This window comes from Ambystoma mexicanum, chromosome 1q, assembly GCF_040938575.1.
Source record: "Ambystoma mexicanum isolate Mex_15411 chromosome 1q, UKY_AmexF1_1, whole genome shotgun sequence".
Lineage (NCBI taxonomy): Eukaryota > Metazoa > Chordata > Amphibia > Caudata > Ambystomatidae > Ambystoma > Ambystoma mexicanum.
Genome location: NC_090922.1, coordinates 461,617,834 through 461,644,288, shown reverse-complemented (window position 1 = coordinate 461,644,288; position 26,455 = coordinate 461,617,834). Strand labels below are relative to the sequence as shown.

The window sequence follows — 26,455 nt, the reverse complement described above, 5'->3', positions numbered from 1 at the left end:
CAGGAGACAACAATCAAGCAACTCAGTAGCCACGAGTCAGCAAGCGAACCAACTCCAGACTTAGAGGGCAAGGGAGGAAAGACCTGAAGGCAAATGGAACCCTGAACTTCACAGGTAGGAGGAATTCGTGGATTTAGGGCAATGTGGTGGGGTCCAGATTGATATATCGATCCTGCAGCTGTCGTTTCCTGCAGCTGTCCACCAAAAACAGTAGGGTTGGGGGCACTGCCGCCGTCTCATTGAGCTCATCCATCACGTGACTAACATCTCACCAACCCCACTGGCTTTTCAGAGACACCGCCATCCCGCTTAATTATTGAGCCTTCTGTCTCGGTCACTGCATGTCCTGTTTGTAAATAATAGTCAATATTCTCTGCAAAGACAACTCCTTTAACTTGCAGCCCTTTCAGTCTTATGTAGCGCGGAAAGATTTGATGTCCAGTGTGGCCAGGTCTCGGAGCAAGCAGCACAAGACACTAATCAGCTCATTATGATCGCAGCGGTCATGGGAAAAGCATGCAGCAGTTCAGTTATTTCATGTTTTCCATTAATACTCACTACAAATGGGACAGCATGCAGAAAATAGCAGATAGGAAAATAGATGCATGGGGGCGAGTCTGCATGCACACATTCTGCATGCTTCAGAATACGGCGTAAACATGTATGGCCATATCTCCTACTTGCACCTAAAAGGTAGAGAAAACCACTCTCCAACATGAAAGGCTGCCCAGATTATGTCATTACACAATTGATCATGTTAAAGGAACCATAACATAAGTGAATAACCAATTCTCCTTGCCTCGGACGAGCCCGAAACTCGGCACAGTCACACTCTTGATAGTCATCTCTCTGTACCTACACCCTGGCTCAACACGCCCAGCAATAAAACCCTAGATATTGATGTCTACAAAGCACTCACACTAACCCAACACCCTCTCCACTAGCACTATGTCAGTGATTGCTTGCTTGCCTGGCCCCTTAGATCATCTAAAGGAAGCAACCATCAGGAAAGCATGGAGCAAGTTTCCAGCTATTCACCATGAATGATTCCCTCACCATGTCCCAGGAGTGTATTTCACCTCAGTACTTTGGTTTTGGCTTTGGTTTGTTCACCCTGTCCAACCAAGTCCTTCAAGAGTTTTCCCAAACACAGATAAGTTGGGGGGCCAACAGGTGCCTCAAAAGACACTACACATTACCAGGCTGTGAGATTTATACAATGGAGCAGTAGCTTATTCTAAGTGAGCTGAGGGGTAGGCAACCCCTGCTTAAGCAGCACACGCCTGCACATCATTATGGTGGACCCAACAGAAAGTGATGAAGTAACCGTGCATTCTGGCATTCAGTCGGAAGCACCTCAGTACAGGTAGGCCATGTCTACATGCTTGATGTGTGATTTGCAGGAATAAGAGCAGTCCTCTTTTTTGACCCTGAGACGTAGCCACTAAGTCTGGGCAAATACATTCAGATGAATGATAAATCACCTGAATTAACACTGTTTTGAGCTGTTGTGGGTTTCACCAGATTTTTAAGAGATTCCGTTCACAGATTTGGGTTATGCTCATTACATTTTTGTGATGATGAAATGTAGTAACCAGTGCGTTGAAGAGGTCAGACCATTCCTGCCAGCAAATGTTCAAAGCTTAAAAGGTATAAACTTGATTCTCGTTATGTCCAAACAAAACAAAATGTCTCATTCAAAAATAACTTGCACTTGAAGGTTACCTTATTATAAAAACCACAATTAACTGTTTTAAGCTGACAACAATGAAATCTTCTAGAAAAGCACTTGCCATAGAGATTTGTTATGTGTTTTTCCCCTGGTGCAGAGCGCCTTACATTGCAAAACTACCCGACCAAATGATCAAGCAACATCTGAGAAATGAATGTCTGCATCATCAATGCTGGTAGCGTGAATGACTCTTCCTCAGCCCTCGCTGCCCTTCAGAGGTTATTGACTGCAGCCATTGATTGTGGACATTAAAGAATAATTATCCTCAGAGGTTCCTATAGAAGCAAGCTCAGTAGGATGAAACTTCCCACACAACTAATGCAAGACTGACTCTTCCCCAGCCCTATAGGCTTTTCAGTGGCCCATGTATGTTAGCAATGTCCTATACTGTAATATCATAAACCTAAATAATGCTCAAGATATCGACCACCCAAAAGGAAAAAAAGACCCAGACATGTGGACATGTGCCCAGGGTTGGACTGGGACAAGAAATAGGCCCGGACACCCAAAAAAAAGTGGCCCACCCCTCGCATCACGACCCTTGGCCTCGGATGACATCACTGGAAGTGATGTCTTTTTACCCCACCCCAAAGTGACATCCCGGGAAGCGATGAAACACGACCTTTCACCCCTTCACAAAACAGGAAGGGGCACCAAATAGCATTTTTCCTAAGTACACTGCGAAAAATATGGTTATGATTTCACTAATATGATATACGTTTCATGCAAGAATGGATCACCATATATATCATTAATATATGTGTGTATAGATCCATATTGTCAAATTACTGTGAATGCAAGCAGACGTCCAAGGCCAAATGATAAAAATCAATTGTATAGCACTTCCGCTTAAACTCTTTTTTTTATAGAACAAATATGCATACAATATCACCCAACCTGTGTTGGTACTCATTTATCGACCTAAGAAGGATGAAAGGCTGAGATGGCCTTGCTAGGATTCGAAATCTGCAGATCACACACACACATCGCAGGAGCGAGCGCTCAACCCACTGAGCTATCATATCGGCTATAGTAAAATGAGCAATTATTCTTTAGTGGATACCATTAAACAGGTAACTGAGATTTAACAGCAGACCAGGTAAGTTCATCTGCAGGTCTGGTGCAAAGTTGGCCGCATGTCAAGCCTACACGCATCTACTTTCAGGCTTTAAAGGATGACAAAATAGGGACATCAGCGCACTCATAGGACATCCCATACTCTGAGCACTCGTTACTTCATACATGCAAACAAACATCCGGAACAGCACGCCAGTGAGATAGGAAAAATAGACACATTACAACAAGCATTCATTGTGGCACAATGAAGTCAGTGACCACTTGATGTGCTATGGTCAAATATTTGTTCACTGTACAGAAGCTTTTTGACACAAGGATTTTGTCAAGTGACCGAGGACACTGAGATGGAATGTCTTGTGATGATCGTAACAGAGACAACAGCAGAAAAATAAAAACATGCTATTACTGCAACTTGCGAAAGGCAAAATACATAGTCCGAAATTGATGCTTATTCTACTCTAAAATTGGTTGTCACTAATATCACTATACATATTTATCAGTAATACAACAGCACAGCAACTCCACGGGGCCCCGTGCCCCCTGGAGTGGCGGCACAGTGACAGCCGCTGGCCGGCGGCAGCCCCAGCCCCTCAACTTTGCATGCTGCAGCAGCATGGGAATGAGGCATGCATCATAATTTATGATGCACACATCATGCATGCAAATCAATCATCAAAGCAAGGTAATGTGTGTTACCTTGCTTTGATGAATTATGCTGTTGCAGGTTTTTTTTTCTCATATATGTATATATATTATTTTTTTCCAAAAATGTGTTTTAAAAATTTTTTTTGGGGTCCAAACCGGCCCAGGCATGGCCAGAAACCAGCCCCCACTCCCCAGGAACGATTTCGGACCGGCCACGGGCCGAAAGGCCGAGGTGCCAATCCAACCCTGCATGTGCCTGATTCTGCCTCAGCTCTATTGGCCATACTTTACCTTATTTAAAACCTCAGAAGGATGAAAGCGTAAATTGTTCTTACCCAGATTACAGGTTACACATAGATATCTGCAGCATGCCAGGTAACCCGCTGAGATAATTATGCTCAATTTAAGGTGCTGCCTTAACAGGCAAATGATAACGGAAACACAGGACTCCATTTCCTCCTGCTAACTCCATCGCTACCCAGCCTCAGTCCCACCTATCCCTTTCCACTAACATGTCTCCCTCTTCCTGCATCTTTGAAATTATTTTGTGTATGTTGTTTCCCAAGACTCAACCCGAACCTGTCTGAACGTCTGCCGAGTATCCCTGAAGAAGTATCGTTCTGAAAGCAGATTTTGGTAGTTTCGGGCTGAGCAGAAACTCCACGGACACCTGCAAACCTACCCAAATCCCACTTGTAGATTTGCATGATGCCGGGGATCACATTTGAGAAAGTACAGCCAGGTTTATCATCCTCCACGTAGGCTTTGGACAATGCAAATCTTGAATCTCAAAGACCTGCATTTTACTTGAACATAGCAAACACCTCTTCCCCCAGCCAGTGAGTTATGTCCAGATACCGGCTTGGTGGGATTCTGGACCTGATCTTCTACACGGTTTCTGGGCTTGTGGTCTCACCCATGATTCTGATTCAGTGGTCTGACCATTTATTGGTTCCTTTTCTGTTACCCCGCATGCATTCCTTGCCTCCCTTGTGTAAGCCTTTCGCTCTAAGGAGAAACTTGCATAATATAAACATGTCCCATTTCTCTTCTATGGTTAAGAACACCTGCTCCAGTGCTAGATTAATGGACTTTTTTTTTAATTGAATTGATATTTTATTTCTATCGCGCTCATACACAGGTGTTTCACAGTGCAAGTTTTTCCATCCTGTCCCAGGCACTTCTAACTACTGCTGACCAATTAGCGCTGTTCAGAATTACGGAGATACGTGGTCACCTTTCCCAACCATGATACTCGGAGGAATTTACGGAGGAACTTACCTGGCCAAACTAGGTTTGTACCAAGCCGAACGTAAATGGCGTTCCTCTCATAGTCTCTGTGATATGCTGCCTTTTGTTTCTCTATCAAAAAGTTATCACCTGGCTATTAAATTAGCCAAACTGCTTTTTTGCACACACAGGATCGAAACTGCTCTTAAGAAATATAAAGAGCTATTTGAAGTGGTTAGGTCTTTCTTCACACCCACGCTTTTGTTGTCTACTGCGCCGGCTTCTCAGACTCACTTTGATGCATTAGCAGAATTCTTTCATTCTAAAATTGAAGGAATACTCAGTCATATTCAGCTCGGCCAGGCGGGCAATAGCTTGCCAGTCTATGATGCTAAGCAGCAAGCTGTCGCTGGCTGGTCCTCTTGCCCACTATTCACAGATGAGGTCGATTTAGCAGCTATTTCTAAATTGAAATCTGCAGCACCTTCTGACCCTGTCCCTTTATTTGTCTTGAAGGATCTTCTTCCTGAAATTATCTCCTTGGTGACTCAGGTGGTTAACCACTCATGTCATGTTGCTCTGGCTTTATTCCTTCGGAACTTAAGCAGGCTATTGTGGTGCCTCTCCTCAAGAAACCGTCACTGGATGCTTCAGTCCTTCCTAATTTCTGTCCTATTTCACTACTTCCCTTTTTCATGAAACTTCTTGAGGCTCTTATCTCAGCACTTCTTTCTGCTTTTCTTGAGTTTTCTTCTGTACCTGACCCCTTTCAGTACACTTTCACTCCGGGATGGCGAAAAAGAGTGTCTTGGTATCGGTTTTGGATGACATGGCCAGGCTGGTTGATGAGGGGTAGTGGGGGCCCTTATTTTACCCGATCTCTCGGCAGCCTTCGATACTGTACATCACTCCTTTCTCCCATCCCGCCTGGACTCCATTGGCATCTCAGGTCCTGTCTTGGAGTGCTTTGCTTCTTTTTTGTCTGAGAGGGGCCAATCAGTTTCTTTACCACCTTTTCTATCCTCCCTATATTCTCTGTCCTGTGGTGTCCCCCAGGGCTCTGCCTTGTCTCCGATGTTACTTAACATTTACTTTCAACCTTAAGTTGCCCTCATCCACTCCCATGGCTTTAGGTGTTACTCTTATGTGGAATGACACTCAGATCCTTGATCTGGACCACAGTGAGGTGTCTGTCCGTTTTTGTGACTGCCTAGCGGTCGTGGGATATTGGATGAGTGCCAGTTGGCTTAAACTAAACAGGGACAAGACGGAGGTCCTGGAGTCCCTGGTGGGTGCCACTCCTGATTCTGGTTCCTGGTCTCCTTCATTCTGGCCTGTCCTACTAGGTGTTTTCCCTATTCCAGTGGCGGTGCGGTGGTGAAAAATCTTGTGGTCCATCTGTCTGCGTCTTTGTCCATGGCCGCACAGGTTAGTGCAGTCTGCCAAACTGGGCACTTTCTGTTGAGGGTTCTTCGGCAGGTCCTGCCTTTTTTGCCTCCCTCACTTCTCCCCTTGGTTGTCTCTTCCCTTATCTCCAGTAGGCTTGATTATTGTAACACAATATATCTGGCCCAACGATCCGGTTTAATCCATCAGCGCCAACTGGTACTGAATTTGGCTGCCCAGAGGGCCACTGCCACACCATATTGCTCCCAAATGCGTCCCCTACTGCGAGCTCTGCACTGGCTTCCTGTGAAACAGAGGATAGCCTTCAAGGCTCTTTGCCTGTTCCATCGGGCGTACTATCATGTGGGCACAGACTTTCTTCAGGATACATTTCTACCTTATATCTCCAGACGGGCTCTTCGTTCTAGCCAGGAACGGCTGGTTCAGATTCTGCCTTCAGAGAGTCGGTGGTCACGCTTTTTCAGTGGTGCCCGCTAAAAACTGCACTTTTCTGCTCATTCCTGGGGACCATTGCAGTCGGGCTGTGCATATTCTCGTACCAAGATGCATTCGGGCTGAATGTGTGCATTATAAATGTCATTAACATAACATAACATAACATACCCTCTCTTTAAAACACTGTATGGAATCTGAGATACCAAACTCATACCTCTCTCTTGTGGATACACTCAGCACATTCAACAGCAAAACAATTGATTGACGAGAACATATCTCCAATGTTTGGACACGAAGGGCCTGATTCATGTAATTCATCAAATTTTTAGCATGATGCAAAGTGACTTTGCACTGCTGCAAAGTGACTTTGTACTGCCAACAAACACCCTGATTCATGGAGCTGTGCAAAAAGCACTCTGCAAAAATATACTTTGTACTGCTAAAATAGCCTCACACCTAATTTATTACAACCAAGGCAGCATTTCTGCTGAGAATTGGATATGCACTTTCAGTGTAACATGACCTTTATTTTAGTGAGTGTGTGAGCCGATTATCGACTGCTTATTCAAAGATTGAAAGATAGAACCACTTTTAGTCCAAAAAAATAGCGCCTGTTACTTATTGCTACAGACATGGTGAAAATTGGCAGGAAATGACTCTGTCTGACAACAATACGGTATCGACAATCAGGCGTCCGCCCCGTACATGGCATGGAATCCGCCATTTGGACTTAAAAATCCAAATGGACCAAAGCAAAGACCAAGCCAATATGGCCATCCTCCTCCTCCTGGACCTCTCAACAGCTGCCCACTTCTCGCCCAAAGCCACTAATTGGATAGAGTCCTTCCTCTCCAACCGCACAAGGAGAGTATTCTCTGCCTCAGCGTAGCCTGAAACACTTGTGTATAGGTGCGTTATAAATACATTATCAACATTTTACAATATCTTCACTAAACCACTTTTTAACCTCCTGGATGCCCTGGGTGTAACATACCCAATCTACATGGATGACACCCAAATCCTCCTACCCATATCTGGAAACTACAACTCAGACTCCAATGCTTTCAGTAACTTATAGCTTTCAGTAAATTATAACTAACGATCCAGGCCTGGATGGCACAGCACAGCCTATGCCTTAATGACGAAAAAACGGAACTGCTCCTCATTGGCTCTCAATCTCGGCTAAACTCACTCAATACTGCATACAAATACTTTTCCATTGATGGGAACTCAATCACTGTCTCCAAAGAGGTAAAGACCCTAGTAGTATACCTAGACTCCACCCTATCGTTAACCAGACATGTTAACTCTATAGCATCAGCAGCAGCACACACTGCAAAACTGATCAATGCCTGCAGACCTTTCCTGTCTACTGACAGCTGCACGATCTTTGCCAGAGCCCTCATACTATCAAGGGATGACTACTGCCACTCACTGTTTACTGGCACCAATGCCCGCAACATTAAAAATCCTGCAAATCATTAAAAATAACGCAGTACGCGCATCCCGAAATAGCTCCAAAAAAGACTGCATATCCGCAGCCAGACGTAACAACCACTGGCTCCCCATCCGAAAACGCATCAGGTTTAAAACATTAGCACTGACCACAAATGCATCTCTAACACTGCCCCCACCTACTTGTCCAAAAGGTTCTCTAAGACCCAATCAACCAGACCCACCGGGGATGCCTCCTCACACTTACTCGTCACTCCTAGGTATAGGCGCCAGAAATCAGGGGCAAACAGCTTCCCAGTGATCACTGCCAAATCCTGGAATGCCCTCCCGCTGGCCTTAAGGTCAGATAACTCCTACTGGTCCTTTTGTAAGGGGCTCAAAACCTGTCTATTCTCTCAAACATCCAAAACCCCAAACAAATGTAATAGTATATCGTGCCACCCCCAATTTCGCACAAACACACACTAGAAACACTGCTGCTCACTTTTTTTTTAAAGTAATTTTTATTATTTAAACAATAACACTCAACAAAACAAGTCAACAGTGCATGTCATAATTATCAAGAATCAAACATATTTCCATAAGATGGTCACTGTATTCCTTTTACCCTGCCCCCTTAACTCGAGCTTACTATCCTTCACTTCCCACTTCGGTTCCTTCTAGAGGTCATCCTAATCTGTATTTCCGGAGGAGTCCTGATCTTCTGGGAGACCTTGGGTGGATCCATACAGTGTGGCTACTAAATGTCTCCAAGCCATTAGAGTTTCTGTCTCTTCCTCCTCTCCTCTGTTAGCCGCCTCATACCATATCGAAGCCCACCAAATATTCCGCAAAGCCATCAAAACCAATCTTTTTAGCTGAAATCAAAATACCTATTATCACCCTTTACAACTGTAAATGCCATACTGTTATTTTCGCTATGTCTGCAACGCTGTTCATATCTGTATGTCATGCAGTCTGTAACTGGAACTGTAAATAAGAGACCCCTGGTCGCTCATGAACCTGTAATTCAAATCTTCTTACATATTCTTGTAACAGCGCCTCAATGCCTTCGGGCTGCAAGTGCGCTATACAAATGCAAATAAATAAAATAAATAAATACCACTGTTTCGGCATCTGCCCATTTCAGGAGACCATGCCACCACACCACTATTTTGCATCTAAGGCTCACCTTCCAGCCCATAGCAATTCTACGCTTAGCCAGTATGTAGGCCAGGTCCTTCAATTTGCTCACATATCTCAAGTTGCAGAGTCTTACAAAGCCTCCCACCATAAATGCCCATACGGATTCCACATCCAGCAGTATCCCTTTCGCGGTCAGCCGGTAGATGACTTCACCCTAGAATTTCCCAATCTCTGGGCATGCCCAGAACATATGTACCATCCCAGCATTCACCTCCCCGCATTTAGGACATGCTTGTGTTTCTGTGCTCTTAAATCTAGCAACCCTCTGAGGGGTCATATATGCCCTATGAGTTATATATAGTTGAATCTGCTGCAACCTCACATTTCTGGATACCTTTTTGTGATATCTCTGGGCCCTTTCCAATAGCCCATCGAGCATTGGCATCCCCACTTCCTCCTCCCAATCCTGTCTCAACTAGGTCACCTCCTTACCCACCCTAGACATCAAGAGTTCGTAGATTCCGGAGACTTCATGTCCTCCCTCTGAAATGTCATAGAATGTTTCTACAGTTTCATCAGGTTGATCTGTAAGCACCGATTCAGGCCATGACTCTCTCACCCTCCGCACCATTCTTGTATAGGTAATATATTGTCCCGGTGTAGCCCGGTTTCCTCTACCAGTTCTTCAAATTCCATTACTTTCCATTCTTTCCACAGGTCTCTCAATGTTGCTATACCCCCCGGTTCCCAGTGCCTACGAATCATCTTCCTTAGTTGCTCGTCCACACCCCCCAATGCCACTAGCGGCATCTGCGGGGAACATGGGGTCGGGTTCTCCACAACCTGGCAAGCTTTACGCCATACCCCCCATCCCAGTTCCAACAGCCTTGATCGCCCCTTCAATTCTAATTTAGTCACCCATATCACCTCTTTCAGAAAGAATGGGGCACATTCAGATCTTAGCAGTCTGGACTCCGCTGTGGGTTCTTCTGACAGCCATTTCGCCACATACTGTAGTTGACTGGCCAAGTGGTAGATCTCGAAGTTGGGCAATTTTATACCCCCTTATCATACGTGTTTTGCAATTTCCACAAGGCTATCCTATTCCTGGTGTTGTGCCAGATAAAGCCTCTACCTAGTTATCATAAAGGGGATGTTCACAAAGAAATGCAACAGCCTAGGCAATGCGACCATCTTCAGCAGCGCCAGCCTCCCTACCATGGCCAGGGGGAGCTTTGCCTAGAATCTCATGCTATTCTCCAAGTTTGCTACTGCCCTCTCCGTGTTATGTGTGTGCTCGTCTTCCACTTTGTGATATATATCTACTCCAAAGTACCTGAAAGTTCTAGTCTCCCAGGGTATCTGCAATGCTGGTAGGTTCTCCTGCGGGATCCCTGTGTATCTACCCAGAGGGAACAGGCTCGATTTCATGGGATTAACTGCAATCCCTGAGAGCGACGCAAATCGCTCCATTACTTCCAAGATATATTGTAGGTTCTCCTCTGGATATCTCAGGTATAACAACATGTCGTTGGCATACAGTGATATGAGATTTGGTCCCCCCTTCGTATAAATTCACACCGTTTCGTATTGTTGTCTCAGATATATATCGCTAGGGGTTCTAATGCGAGGATGTACAGCTTCGCGGACCAGGGGCAACCCTGTCTGGTGCCCCTACTGAGCTGCCATTTATCTGAGATAGTCGCCCCGTCTTAAACCTAGCTATTGGGGAGCTGTACATCAATTTAACCCATTTTAGATTCCCGGGCCCTATTCCGTATACCTTCAGGGCTGCCATCAGTCAAGGCCATCTGACTGAGTGAAAGGCCTTCACCGCATCTAGTGAGGCAATTGCAATTTCCTGCACATCCTCTTCTGATTGTTTTATGACTCGATGAAGTCTTCTAAGGTTGTCAGATATGCTCCTATGTAGTACATATCCAGTCTGGTCCAGATGCATGAGCTTATCTATGACCCGTCTCAATCTGCCTGCCAACACCGCCATGATAATCTTGCTATCTTGGTTTAGCATGGATAGTGGTCTGTATGACCCGCAGTCCATGCTAGGTTTGTTCGGCTTGAGGAGCGGGACAATGATTGCCTCCCTGAGGGATTCCGGCAGTCCGCCTGTCTCCCATGCCTAGTTCAGCATATCCAATAATGGGGGGAGCACCTCCGTCCCATACATTTGTAGAACTCACTAGGGAGACCGTCGGCTCCCGGGGCCTTGCAGGTAGGTAGCCGCTTGACTAGTGCTTCTAGTTCCTCCAATGTGATTGGGGCATCTAGGTTCTCTCTCTCTTCTGCGCTCAGCTTCGGCAAGCCTATATCCTCTAGAGTTTCCACTATCTCGCTCAGTTCTCCCCCTTCCACGTCTCCATACAATTGCTGGTAGAATTCAAGGAACCCGTTATTCAAACTCTCTTGGGTGTCTAGTATTTTAACATTCTTTCCGTTTATTGCTCTGATGGCTAGTCTGGGCGACTCTTTTTTATATAACCATGCCAGCAGCCTTTCTGGCTTGTCCCCACCCGCATGTTGCCTTTCTGTATACTTCTTATAGTTTAAGTTACACAGCCTCTCCCAGTGCCCCCCACACGCCTGCTGTAATTTATGTATAGCTTCGGCAGCCTCCGGGGAGCTATCTCCCTTATTTATGATCGCTTCTAGTTCCAATTCGGCTTTTTGTAGTTTCTGGATTATTCCACCCTGGAGCCCTTTGGATTTTGCTATAGCTGATCCTCTCACCACCCCCTTAAAGACCTCCCACAGAGTGCCCGCCGAGTCTATGCTTCCGGTGTTCTTTTCAAAATATTCTATGATGTCCTCTCTCAGGTCCTCTCTGAACACTGTGTCTTTCAGTGCCTCAGCTCTGAGCCGCCATGTGGGGATATTTGCTCTGGGGGGCAAATGTTGCCATGTTATGATCAATGGGGAGTGGTCCGAGAGGACCCTCGCTTTGTATTCTGCCTGCATTATCTCCCCAGTCATCTCAGAAGAAACGAACATGTAATCTAGCTTTGTGTACAAGTTTTGTGGAGCCGCATAGTGCGAGTAATGTCAGTCTTGTGGGTGGCACATTCTCCATATATCTTCTAGTTGTAGTTCACCCACCAGGTTCCACAAAGTTTTGCCAGCTGGAGTGGGTCTGTTTCGTTGTTCATCCGATCTATCCATTCCGGGGTCCAGTGTACAGTTAAAGTCACCCCCCCCATATGACTGCTCCTCCCAGGTACGGGCAGACTTTGCTGTACAGGGTCTTAAAATAGGCTACAGTATCTTGGTTGTGGGCATATGTGTTGATAATGCACACCTCTTTATTTTCGTCAATCCCCTATCCTCCCATCCAAGTCCACTGTAGTCTGTGTTAGCTTAAAAGGTGCATGCGGGCCGATCCAGGTAGTTATCCCCCTTGCGTATGCTGAATATGTTGCCCCGATTGTGGTCCCCTTCCATTTTCCCTGTATCACCTCCTGTTTGTCCTTTGTGAGCTGGGTTTCTTGTAACAGAGCTATATCTACCTTATGCCTCCTCAGGAAAATCATAATTTTGTTCCTCATTTAAATAACTGTTGAGCCCTCTAATATTCCAGATCATTATCTTGAGGCCTCCCATTTTCAGCCATAGCGTATGCCACCTCTATCCCTTCTCCTCATTTGTGTTGTGCGCAATAGCGCGTGGGTGTAAGCCCGTTCCCCAACTAATTCCAATGCAAACTCCGCAACTCCCCTCCCTCCCGCCTACCATCCCGTCCCCAACTGTTGCCCAGCTCCATCCCTGGATCTCAGGCATCCCCGCATTTGGTCCTGTCCTGGCTAAGCCGGTGCTAGGAGCCCAGCAGGGGTTACCGCACTATCAGTAACCCGACTACCCTATCTAATGGGGTATGAGTTTGGGTTCTCTTCATCTCCCACTTTTTGATATAACAACTCTGCCCGTCGCTGCCTTACATCCTAAATCTATAATCAAGTTACAATGTCACAGTTTATACAGCACCACAGCCTCTGGAACCATTTTCTCGTTACTCCGTGCTGCTCTTCTTCTGATCATCTGCTCCCGTCGGACAGTTCTGTGCGTCCAGCCACTCAGTCGCTTCTTCTGAAGTCTCGAAGAAAATTGCTTGCTTCTTAAGGATCACCTTCAGCTTTGCCGGATACATCAGCATGTATTTGTAGCCCGCATCTCACAGTCTCCTTTTCACTGTTCCAAAGTTCAGTCGCCGTCTCTGCACCTAGAATGTGTAGTCCGGGTACGCAGTGATAGACGCAGAAGCCCTTTGTATTGTACTTCCTTTGCGGAAGTGTTCCAGAATCTTTCCTCTGTCGCAATAGTTTAGTATTTCGGCGAAGATTGGTCTTGGGAAGGCTCCCGGGGGGTGGGGCTTCTTGTCATAGCCCTATGCGCTATTTCCACCGCAAATCCTTGGGTGAGTGCCCCTCCTTCTATTTCTTGCAGCAGCATGGTCTCAATATACTCAGTGGGGTTCGGTCCTTCCTGTCCCTCAGGGAGTCCCACAATACGTATATTGTTTCCCCGTGCACGTCCTTCGGCTTCCTCAGCTCTGTTCTCCAGGTTGCTCACTTGTTGTTGCAATGCGTGGATCTCTGAGGCATGCAATGCGCAGGTGGCTGTGTTAGATTTCACTTCTTTCTCCAGCTCGCTTGTTCGTTCCACAATTGTCCTTACATCCTGTCTTAGTAGGTTAACGTCCACTTGTACTGCATCAATTTTAAACTCTAGAAACTCTTTCAGCGTGGTCATTGCGGCCTCCAGTTTCGTTTCCCATGTCTTTTTCAGATCTGCAATGGCCTCTAGTATCTGCTGATCGCCGGGTGCTGGGGGTGTTTCCGCCTGAGCACCCCTTTCTTTGTTCCTGGACCCCTCCATTGTTTGTGGTGTTTTAGTAAAGTTCTCGATTGTGGATTGCTTCCCCTTTGTCTTGGGCAGCTTGGATGCCATTGCACAGTCTCAGCGTTGCAGTTCGAGATGTTCGGGGCCTAGGTGCCCAATGTTTGTGCTTATGCCCTCCTGCTCAGTGCTAGGTTCAGTTTGGAGGCCCTTCACTATATTGTCCTGGGTCCAGGGCTCCTCCTCGTGTACAGGGTACTTGGGTGCTCCGTGCGGCCTCCAGAGGCTTCTACTTTCTCTAGACACGCCTTGGTTTGTTTGTTTGTTTATTTGTTGTGCGCGCCGGACCCAGAGGTATCAGGGTGCAGTTAATAGAGAACTTACAGCTTAGTTACAGAAATTAGTAAAGGTAAGGACAGGTTACCTCCGTGTTACAGGATGAAGGTAAGCAGCACGAGTATCAAGGCATATGAATGTAGACAGCAAAACTTTACAGAAATTTACATATTTAACAATACTATAACAAAAATACAATGCATACAGGCAGGGCTAGGTTAGTGCGGTAAAGGAAATTGGGTAACAAATCTTTCTCTATGAGCCTTTTAATAGTATTCTTTCTGAATTTTGTAAATGTTTGGTCAGTTCTGAGTGTGTGTGGCAAGGAGTTCCACAATTGTGCTGCCCTAACTGGGAAGCTGGACCCTCCAATGGTGGACAGTTTGAATCTTGGCACTTGAAGACAGTTAGGGTTGGCTGTTCTAGGCGGTCTGACTGAGTTTTTTCTGATAAATCGTTCTGATAGGTAGCAGGGGGTTTTGTTGTTAAGACATTTGTGGATGAGGGAGGCTGATTTGAGATTAATTTTTTCTTGGGTGGAGAGCCATTTATGTTTCCTTCTTATTTCGGAGATGTGTGCTCTTCTGGGGATGCTTACGGCAGCCCTCAGAACATTATTTTGTAGCACTTGTATTCTATTAATGGTTTGTTCATTTGCCCCCATGTAGAGAGCGTTACAATAATCAAGTTTTGATAGGATGAGGGCTCTATAAAGGATTAAGCAGCTGTCAACTGACTGGAATTGTTTTCCTGCTCTAATTAGTTTACATGTGTAGGTAGTAGATGAAGCCAAAGAATGTACCTGTTTAGTAAGGGATAAAGTTGAGTCGAGATAAAAGCCTAGAGTTTTTACTTCTCTGGCGACCTTAATAGTATTCCCATCAATGATGAATGCCGAATAATTAAGGTTGAGATTTGAGATGCGAGTTGCGGTGCCCAGGATGATGAGCTCTGTTTTGTCATCGTTCAGACACAGGCCATGGTTAGCCATCCATGCCTGAACGATGCTGTAGAATCTGTTCACTCTGTTAATCTGGTTACTCCGTTGTGGCTGCGCTTCATAGGTCCATGTTTGGTCCGTGCTCTTTGATGCTCCAGGGGAGATGTATGTCTCTATCAGTATAGTTGGCTGCCCACGTGTGGTTTGGAGGGCACTGCGCTATGCAGCAACCACATGCAGGGGAGTTGCTAGGTCTAGAAAAGACCCGGGGCTAAGCTGATGTCGGAACTGTTGGGACTGGGGGCTAGCTAGTCTTTTGGCTGTAGCTCCTGAGATTCTATCCGGGGCTACAACCAAAAGATCAGGGGCTATAGCCCCCTTAGCCCCCCCCTAGCAACGCCCCTGACCACATGTATCTGCACGGCTCACACCCCAGTGTCACGTATGTTGCAGCCGTTTCTTCTCCTAAGTGTGGGGCTCTGGCTCTGGCTGTGTTTATCTAGGTGCATCTTGCCTTCCCAAGCCCCCAGGGAGTTGCACTCCTTGTTCCAGTGTTCATGTGTCACTGTCTGGGTTAATTGTGTTGCTTGTGGGTTATAGAATGGGGCCACCTCTGTGAGTCTCCGGGTTGCCCACCCTACATTGCATGCTCCGGTGCACGTCCTCTCCAGCGCTGCACCCCCTGTGGCTGCTGTGCTATGTTATGCCGTCTTCCTTCCCAGCGTTTTCCGCAGTGTATGCTCTGGGATGCCCCCTCCTTCTGAAGATTCGATTCAGTGCAGTGCCAGACCCACGGCCCTCTCCGCCTGACTCTATATATCCTTGTTAGCGTACGTGGGCAGTCTGTGGTCGCAGTGTTGTGAGGGGTACGGCTGCCTCAACTGGTCCAGCCGACCTCCGTTTCGCATTTAAAAGTCCCCCTCTCCTGAGTGACTCCAATGCGGTCACACCATGTAATGGGTGCCCGTCCGCGTGTATGCTGTCTCCAGCGTTGTCGGGTGGTATGTGTTGCGCATCCATGCGCTGGGGCCCGATGCCCCTTCTGTGTGCGCACACTCTTGGTTCCACCCAGTGTGCAACCCGGGGCCGGCGCTGGCTCTCGCTCTCATCTAGCAAGCGCTTACTTCGGTGTGCACCTGGGCTCTTCCGCTGCACACTCACCGCAGTAGGATTTCTCAGTTGATGACCAGGAACTTCGCTGCTCCTTGCTCACAGTGTTCAGTTATTCGAGACCTTTGTTAACCTGGGCGGCCATTTTGTCTCTGCGTTCTCTGAGGTGACACTCCTAGTTTCCAGCAGATATCTTCCTTTATTTTACATTGTTAAGGTTCCAGCTTAGATCGTCGCGTGCCTCCTGCTTTCCCATGAGTGTTCCTCCTTTTGGAACAAGTAGAACTTGGTTTTAACGGCGGGCAGTCTCAGGATGAGTATCGGATCTGCGGGAGCTCCGGAGCAGCCCAGCCTCTCACATGGCTGGTTAGCCACGCCCCCGCCCACTGCCGCTCACATTATGGCACTCTCCACCTTGTCAATTATTCCTACTGCGTACCTGCAATGTACTGTATTTAACAATGACTGTAACCTGTTGTATCCCATGTACTACAATGCCAGTTATTGTTCAGAACCTTATCTGTATCTCCTGCACTTTCCATGACTATTCCAGCTGACGACTGTGACCTTGCTAAAGCTAAGCATTATTGTAACCAGCGCCCAGATGCCCCCAGGTTTGCCGTGCTTTGTAAATGCCAAAATAAATAAATGAATAAATTAATAAATAAATAAATACATAAACAGGTTTTTTTCATAGCAAACCACTGCTTTTCCCAGAATCCCCAGAAAGTAAAATTTGCAGAATATTACACCTTTTGCCACTGGTAGGTGAAATTTATATTTCCCTGGGATCACTGTAGCCCTTAAAGTAACATCATACGGATCAGTTCCTTCAATTTTTCATGTGCCAATCATACTCTTATCCTCTCTGGCACATTTCTAAACACATATGAGCCTTACACAATGTGTCCCATAAATTGGACGACTGTATTTTAATACCTAAATACCGAAATGTGCCTCCTACTACTTCTGTCTCTTCCCCATATTGTGACATTATATGCTTTTCTTTGCAAGACACCCAACGCATATTAACATATTTGAACTGGTAGCCCTCTTGTCATCCTGTAATCATTGAAGTTGTTGGTGCCAATCAGAACCCTTGAGACAATATAGCCCTGCCTGTGTTGCACACTTTGATACAACCCTGGGATAACCTTGCCACCATTGTGAGCATTTTGAAAAGGGTATACTATGCTAGAGTGGGAGAGGACACTCGTTCCAATATTTTATGCTGGCTCCTTCCTTAAAGCTCCAACCTTTTATGCCCACTCTTTCCTCACCAACCTATTTTGCACTCCCCTCAACTGTGTGAAGGATGGCTCTAAGAACCCTGGTCGATATGCACTTGTATAGTGATCAACAGTTTACAAGTATCCTTTTTCACACAGTAATGCCAATTGGTGATTGTTTTTTGAGGGACAACTTGCAGAATTGTTTTTCTAGCATAGGTACCTTATAATTACTGTGGATACCAGTTAAAACAGCACCATTGCTGGTAATTCTTAAAGAGGCCCACTTGACATTAATCTGGTGTACAAATGACCCCATGTGCTGAACTGTCCACTCTAAGGCTTTGACTCTACTCCCATTGCTAGCTTCCCATAATATCATAGCTGTTGCCATAGATGTCTTTAAAGACACACTTACCAGCAGGATATTTTTCAAAATGTATTACAATTTTTTTCAAAATAAAGATGAGTCAAGAAGGTTTGTGGAGACCAGACTACAAAGGTCACTAAGCTGCTCTGAATCTCCACGTGGGCTCCCTCCACCCTAGCTCAGAAACCCCCATCCTGACAGGGCTCCTGAGACTGCTAACTACCAATAGCTATCCCCAATTATGAAGGTCTAGACTGCTATAAGGGAGGCCGCAAGGCTTCAGCCTTTTCTATCTCTCTCCCATTGCAAATTCCTAAGGGACAAAAAATGGCACTCCACCCTCCCTACTTTCTGTCTCCTTCTCCTGCCTCGGTTCTGCTCCCTCTATTTCTACAATTCTTCCCTGTTTGTTATTACCATGTTCTCTCTCTCTCTCTCTCTCTCTCTCTCTCCATCTCACGTTCTCTTTCTCTCTTTTTTCAGCTCTTCCTCAGTCCTCCCTCCTCATTCTCCGTCACTCTTGATTCTCCAGCCACCCTGCCAACTTTCCAAGTTCCACGCGTGACTTCACAAGCCAGTCCTGCTTTTTGCTTCCATTTGCATGATGGAACTTGTAGTTTTGTTTTTCTCATTGCACCGGTGGCCCTACAAGTCCCATCATGCAGTGTGAAAAAAACAGTACTGAACAGAAACAAGATTTTGCCTGGAACTGGGAAACTTGGCAGCTATGTTTAATGGCCCTGCCCAGCGGAGACCCCAACGCTTCCCGGCGGGTCCCTGTACCTCCCTGGAGGGAAACGCACTAACGTTTCCCTCCAGGATTGCTGGGGTGCTGTCGCCTCCTTTGGGTGCCTGCCTTGCCTGTGGGTTGACCATCCGTCTGCCCAGTGGCGGTCACAGGGTGCTCCAGAGGGAAAAGCTCTGTCGCTCTCCGGCAGGAGCTCCAGGATAGTTGGGGGTGCTACCCCCTCCCTTGGGTGCCTTCCTTGCACGTAGGTTGACCATCCCCCTGCCCAGCAGATGTCCCTGGGGGCCTGCCATTCATTTGCCAGGGCACCAGGAGCCATTCGCGCCTGGGCCCATTGGAATGCATTGCACTACTAGATGGCTGCGCTCCGAGCTCAGTCATCTGGTAGTTGCCCATAGAAATTAAGGCAAGGACCAGATGGCTGCTTCCTCTGGAGGTCTGGATGAGCACTAATTTGAAATTATTCTACAGCTGGGTCTATAAAGAGTCTGAACACTTTTGTCCAGACCCCCCTCAGCCCCCCTCTGTCACTACCCTCTGTCACCCAGGGTAATCAGATTACAAGAAAGCTTAGTCACCTTCCACCAGATTATTGTAGAATGTGTGTATGGGTCCCTACTGCGCTCCACTCAGTTCTCGTTGCCCAACCTGGGCTACATGGTGAAACTACTGTAACATGCCAAGCCGGCCGAGGGCCGCACTCCATGTGATTTCCCAGTAGAGCTTGGCCTGCTGGGAGTGCCCTGCCTGCCCACAGCAGGAAGGGGAGCCTTTGGTGCTTTTCCAAGAGGCCAGCTTTTTTCCAGGCAGCAGGACTTGCAGTGGACAGCAGGGTGGCCTGCCTGCGTGCTGCCACATTATACATAGGATCGATTTGGCACACTTTGTCCATCTAGGGTTGGATTTCTTGGCCGGTCTCCTCTGTTGTTTCAAGCAATTAGCTTACACCTGCCTTGGAATTGTGTCCAGGGTATGTCTGCTCAGTTATGCCCCCTTACATGTGTGGCTCTTGCCTTGGAGCAGAGCAAAGGTCGGGCAATCCAAGTGATCAGACCTGAGTGGACAGGGTTGGGTGGTTCTAGCAGGCCCTGTAAGCCATTGATTTGCCCCTTTCTCCTGCAGTTTGGAACGATTGTTACATGGGATGCTGACCCCCTTGTCACCATGCTGGTGGTGGCACGTAGAAAACCCCTCCCACTTTAAGTTGTGTCTGTCCCCTTCCACCGCCTGGAGGAGGCTGGCCAGCCCTTGGCCTTGCCGTTGACCTGTCCACCCACCCCTACAATTGTTGGGGGCGCAATTTGATCCTTGGGTCCCACAGACCTCTGAGGGCATGAAGGGTGACCACAGGCAGGCCTGCTGCTCCCCTGGTTTCCAGCCTCCAGCAGGTGCGGCAACCTGGCCAATCCTGCCAGTAGCATATGCTTGTCTCAAAGATTAAGCCATGCATGTGTAAGTACACACTGTCGGTACAGTGATACTGCAAATGGCTCAGTGGCTCATTAAATCAGTTATGGTTCCGTTGATATCTCCATCTGTTATTTGGATAACTGTGGTAATTCTAGAGCTAATCCTTGTGGAAGAACGCTGACCTCTCGGGATGCATGCATTTATCAGACCAAGATCAATCCGGCATGGCTACTTTGGTGACTCTAGATAACCTTGGGCCAATTGCACGTCCCTGTGATGGCGACGATACATTTGGAAGTTTACACTATCAACTTTCAATGGTACTTTCTGTGCCTACAATGGTGACCATGGGTAATGGGGAATCAGGGTTATATTCCAGAGATGAAGCCTGAGAAATGACTACCAGAGTCAAGGAAGGCAGCATGCGTGCAATTACCCACTCCCAGCTCATGGTGGTAATGACAAAACATAACAATGAAGGAGTCTTTCGAGACCCTGTAATTGGAATGTGTAAACTTTAAATCCTATAATGAGGATCCACTGGGGGCCAAGTCTGGTGCCAGCAGTCATGGTAATTCCAGTTCCAACAGCACATTTTAAGGTTGGTGGAGTGAAAAAGCTTGTAGTTGAATCTACCGCCTGCTCCAGGCAAATACGTGGAATGCTGACTGCAGACCCAACAGTGAACGATGGAGTTAAAAAAACTCAGAATTTAAATACTCCTTCCCCTGTTTACATATACTGTAGATATGGTTTGAAACCATCTGGTCTTAATAAACCTTCAGTGTCACTTGGACGGATATACAAAGCTACCCAATAACCTGTGGGATCAGCGTGATTTTAAGTTATTTACCTTGCGCTTGCTATTCCCTCTGTGGATACTATCATTAGCCTGGAAAAAGGCCTGTGTATAGGTCAAAACACATGTTGGCTGTGTTGATCTTTGACATTTGGACATACTAAACGATTTTGTTTAAGTATAAATTGTCACAGGGCTGATTCTAAACCAAGTTAGTATAATTTCTTCCAATTAATTATTGAAGCGCAAACGGTTCAGTGCTAATTTAATGGTTGACTTTTATATGTCGCTGGGTATTGCCACACCCTTGCTCTGACATCTGCAGCACCTCTCATAAAATATCTTTCTTTTATCACTCTGGCAGAGTAGCTCAAACATGTGGTTTCCCGCCTCTCTTTTTTATACTTTCTGTGCCTACCATGGTGACCACGGGTAACAGGGAATCAAGGTTTGATTTCGGAGCGGAAACCTGAGAAACGGCTACCACATCCAAGAAAGGGATCAGGCGCACAAATTATCCACTCAAGACTCGGGGAGGTAGTGATGAAAAATAACAATACAGGACTCTTTCGAGGCACTGTAATTGGAATGAGTACACTTTAAATCCTTTAACGATGATCCATTGGAGGGAAAGTCTGATGCCTGCAGCCACAGTATTTCCAGCTACAAAAGCTTATATTAAAGTCACTGTGCTTAAATAGTTTGTAGTTGGATCTTGGAATTGAGCTGGCGGTCCACCGCATGGCGAGCTACCACCTGTCCCAGCGCCTGCCTCTCGGCGACCCCTTGATGGTCTTGACTGAGTGTCCTGGGGGCACGTAGAATTTACTTTGAAACGATTAGATTGTTCAAAACAGGCCAGTCACCGGAATACTTCAGCTAGGAATAAGGCAATAGGACTATGGTTCAATTTTGTTGGTTTTCGAACTTTGGCCATGATTAAGATGGACAGTGGGGGGCAGAGGTGACATTCTTGGACCGGAGCAAGACGAACCAAAGCAAAAGCATTTGCCAAGAATCTTTTCAATAATGAAAAACGAACGTCAGAGGCTCGAAGACTATCAGATACAGTCGTACTTTCGTCCATAAACAATGCTGACTAGCAATATGGCAGCGTTATTCCAATGACACACGGAGCAGCTTCTGGGAAACCAAAGTCTTTGGGTTCAAGGGGGAGTATGGTTGCAAAGCTGAAGCTTAAAGGAATTGTTGGAAGGGGACCACCAGAAGTGGGGCATGTGACTTAATTTGACTTAACACAGGAAACCTCGCACAGTCCAGACATGGAAAAGATTGATAGCTCTTTCACAATTCTGTGTGGGGGTGGGGGGAGGGGGTCCAAGGCTGTTTTTAGTTGGTGGAGTGATTTTTCTGGTTAATTCTGATAACGAATGAGACTCTTCCATGCTAACTAGTTACGCGACACCCCACCCCCACAGTCGGCATTCAACTTCTTTGAGGGAAAAGATCAAGCAATAACAGGTCAATGATGCCCTTAGATGTCTGGGGCTGCACGTGTGTTACACTGAATGGATCAGCACAGTGTCTACCCTTCGCCGACAGATTGCGGGTAACCCGCTGAACCCCATTCATGAAAGGGATTGGGGATTCCAATTATTTGCAATGAAAAAGAAATTCCCTGTAAATGCGAGTAATAAGCTTGCGAGATTTAGTATCTACCCTTTGTGCACACCGCCAGTCACTACTACCAATTGGACAATTAAGTGAGGTCCGCAGATCGGCTCCACCGGAGACAGCAATGGCCCTGGGGGAGCACTCAGATGACAACCAAACTTTTCCTCCTTGTAGCATTTATGACAAGGTGGCTTTTCTCCAAAGGGTGGTTTGGTCTGTCGTTCTCCTTCCGGTTTCTCTTTCTAAAGGGAGAGTACAGAATCACTGCCTTCCAATCTGCCATACCACCAACCTATGTCCAAAATACCCTCCATTTGCCCGTCCACTTCGACAGTCCTGCACATGACTCCCAGCAAACACCTGCCACGGCCATGCAGATGCTTGCTTCCAGGTCCTCTCCACATGGTGTGCTGCTGTATGCGCCCATTTCTATCCGCTTCGCCAATGGTTATTGGTTGCAACTTGAAATCCACCTATCCACTGTAAATACTAGACCATTGGCAGGCTAATGCCACTGATCCAGTGCCTAGCCACACCATTAAAGTCTGCCTGCTAATGTCACTTCAGTGGTGTATCCGTGCACCGTTGCAATGTTAACATTTACAGCACAGGCACACCCAACGTACTGTATAGGATACAAACACCTCTTACACCTCTTTTTTATCCCATGCAGTACCTTCGTTGTAGTCCATGCTGTAAATATTCCATCTAATACCAACACATATGCAGGTAGCATTAAAAAATGGGAGATATTTAAAATACCAAATGCTTTTATTGTTACCTCCAAACTCATTGTCAGTGGCTACAAATGTAAAGGCACAAAAAGTCCACTGTGTGGTTGGAAATTCTCACTTTGATTTTGTTCCAAGCATCTTCTAAACCTGACTTGTGATTCCCCATTTAGATCTGAATACAGTGCCCATCCTTATTTTCAACACACTTGCATGCACATTGCTGGATGGCAATACAAGTACTAGAGTTGTTTTCCAAAATCCTCATTCTGCACATTGATCTCAATTAAAGTTTTCATCCTAATTGTCTTTTGACATTCTGTCCGTTAAAATGAAAGGGGATCTGTGAAATAAATATTTAACACAAGATAGATAGAACGATAAATGGAATGATAGATAGATAGACGGATACATAGATAGATGGATTAGATATATTCATTTATAGATACTTAATTAGATGTATAGATACAAAGACACACTGATAGAAATTATTTAAAATGTACGTGGTCGTAAGTAATGTGTTTTGTTCGTACTAGCTCATTGGCCATGAGGAATAGTAATGATAGAGGAAACAGAGAGAGGGGGACAGAGGTAGGGAGAGAATAGGCACGCATAGGGGCTCATTCTGAGCCTGCTGGTTCGGAAAGAACGGTGCGGGTAACTTTACCGGCACCGTTGTTTCCGTACCGCCATATTACAACTCTGAATGCGGTCGCCGTCCTGCCCGGCAGGTCAGACCTGCCAGGCAGAACGGCACCAGCCCGCAGAGTTTTCATGGAAGCACCGGTACTGTTATTAACAGTGCCAGTGCTTCCGTGTTCCCCACCAACATAGAGTCCTACTGGACTCTATGGGAATGGGGAATTACAATTTTCTGGCGCTTGACTTTCCGGTCAGCCGGGGTTGCAATCCCCCTGTGTTACTGGGAAGTCAGGCACCAGTAAATCATTACGGGTCCGACGGCAACCTGCCGGTCTTACCGGCACGGTTACTGCTGGACCCTTAATGAGGCCCATAGAGTCAATACTGAATGCAAAGTTATCAGTGTAATATAAAATTACATTCCCCTGCAATTTTTCAAAAATGTTCTTGTGATCTGAAACTCACCTCTTGGTAATTTGGAGTCATCAGTGGTTGTTCTGAAATATGCTGTCTCGATTCTGCGTGCTGTCTATTTTCTCTCTAGGTTTGGTCCTGTCGAAGGTTGAACAGCATGTTTTTGGGCAGATTTATGTGCATGTGGTAGTTTCATACATTTATATTTTGAATATGAAGTTTTCTGCATTTTGTTGTGTGTTTCTCTTTGTTCTTAAAGAAGTTGCTTTAAAAACTGACTGTTGAATGTTTTGTTCAGGAGCCACAGTTGGATGATGATGATGATGGAGAATGTCACAGGTGTGCTGACCCCTTTTCTGACAAACACTACAAATCCCGAAACAGCTATGTCTACCATTCATGAAGACGCAGATAGCCATCAGTACATAAATCTATTTGCCCGCTGGAACTTCTTCACCATCGTGTCCCTCTCCATTACTTGCATTCTAGGGGTCGCAGGCAATGGACTTGTGATTTGGGTCGGCATCTTTAAGATGACCAGGACAGTCAATGTCATCTGGTTCTTGAACTTGGCCATCGCTGACTTCATCTTTGACATCTTCCTTCCCCTTCACATTGTGCCGATGGTGATGGAGCATTATTGGCCATTTGGAGACATTCTCTGCAAGATAACCAAAACAATATTATACCTGAACATGCTGACAAGCATCTCCATCCTTGCTGTCATAAGTATAGACCGCTGTGTTTCTGTGCTTTATCCAGTTTGGTCAAGGAACCACCGAACTCCCAGCCTGGCATGTAAGATTGCATTTGCTACTTGGCTGTTTGCAGTCATCCTCAGCTCTCCATACCCAGCCTTTTATGAAGCTATAACATTTTGGGATAGAAATGTCACATACTGCTTTGACACCTAGGGGATTCAAGAAGAGGATGGGGTTGTCGTGATTATGCGCTACAAGGTCATGATCATTACGAGATTTGTGTCCATGTTTGTGGTCCCATTCATAATTATCATCATTTGCTATGGGGCCATTGCTTTAAAGATTAAGAACAGAAAGCACCAAAGTACATCCAGCCGGCCTTACACGATCATCATCACTATCATTGTTCTGTTCTTCATCTGTTGGTTTCCATTCCACGTCTTTCCCTTACTGGATTTTTATATCTATGATCCAACATATTGGTTCTTCAAATTAGGTGTAGTAGCTGAGGCTCTAGCAACCAGCTTGGCCTATTTCAACAGCTGCCTCAACCCCATTCTGTATGTCTTCATGGGCAGCGACTTCAAAGATATTTTGAGAAAGTCTTTCTTGACTGTCTTTGAAGGAGCATTTAACGAGGAACTTACTGTGGAAAAGCTGGATGGAAGAACCCCACCCAAACCTTCATGCGAAGTAGAATCCCAGTTGCTCTGAAGCTTCTCTACAGAGACAGATATGTCTTTGCAGTATGAATAATACAGTTAGATATCTAAGTATAAGTTCCATATCAGTATAGAACCGTGAAGCAAAGTGATAGGGTGTTTAACATCAGGTGGGGCAACTAAGCCCTCCCATCAAAATGGCCACTATGGACGTCACTAAATAAACGACGTTCCATTGGCTACACAAACTATAGGACCCTTAGTTACGCGGTCCTCTATAAATGGTTGGCTTCTAACCCGCGTCAGTACTTTTCCACCTACGTCTAGCAGCACGCAGATTGAACATCAAGGTGCTAGTGGGCTCATCTAAACACTAGCTTCCCACCAATTAACCTATCAATCCATCATCACCTCAATGGTCCAGTGTCAATTAGTGCTCTGAAGTTTGGCCTTGAGTTTGTACTGTGCTCTGAGAATTTTTTAAGGAGTGAAGTCACAGCCTGCCCTTGTGCGTAGGTGTGACCACCTCGATCGTCCAATTTGTTCCTTCCACGTGACTGGACACCATGAAATCGATCCTTTTCGTGTATTTAATATAATTTTTTAATAGTCCTCTGACGTCTTTTGTTTTACTCACGCCTTCTGAACAGGACTCTCCTGTTCTTTCACACAATTTGTATCCAATGTCAACCAATTCCTGTTTGATAAGACTTTGGCTTCTTGGCTCATCCAACTGCTGAGATTCATTTGTAATTAAAATTGCAACACACTGAA

General features: G+C 46.0%; 1 pseudogene; it reads left to right on the top strand.

Annotated features, from left to right (window-relative positions):
- On the top strand, positions 1-26,455 carry LOC138521486 (N-formyl peptide receptor 2-like; annotated as a pseudogene).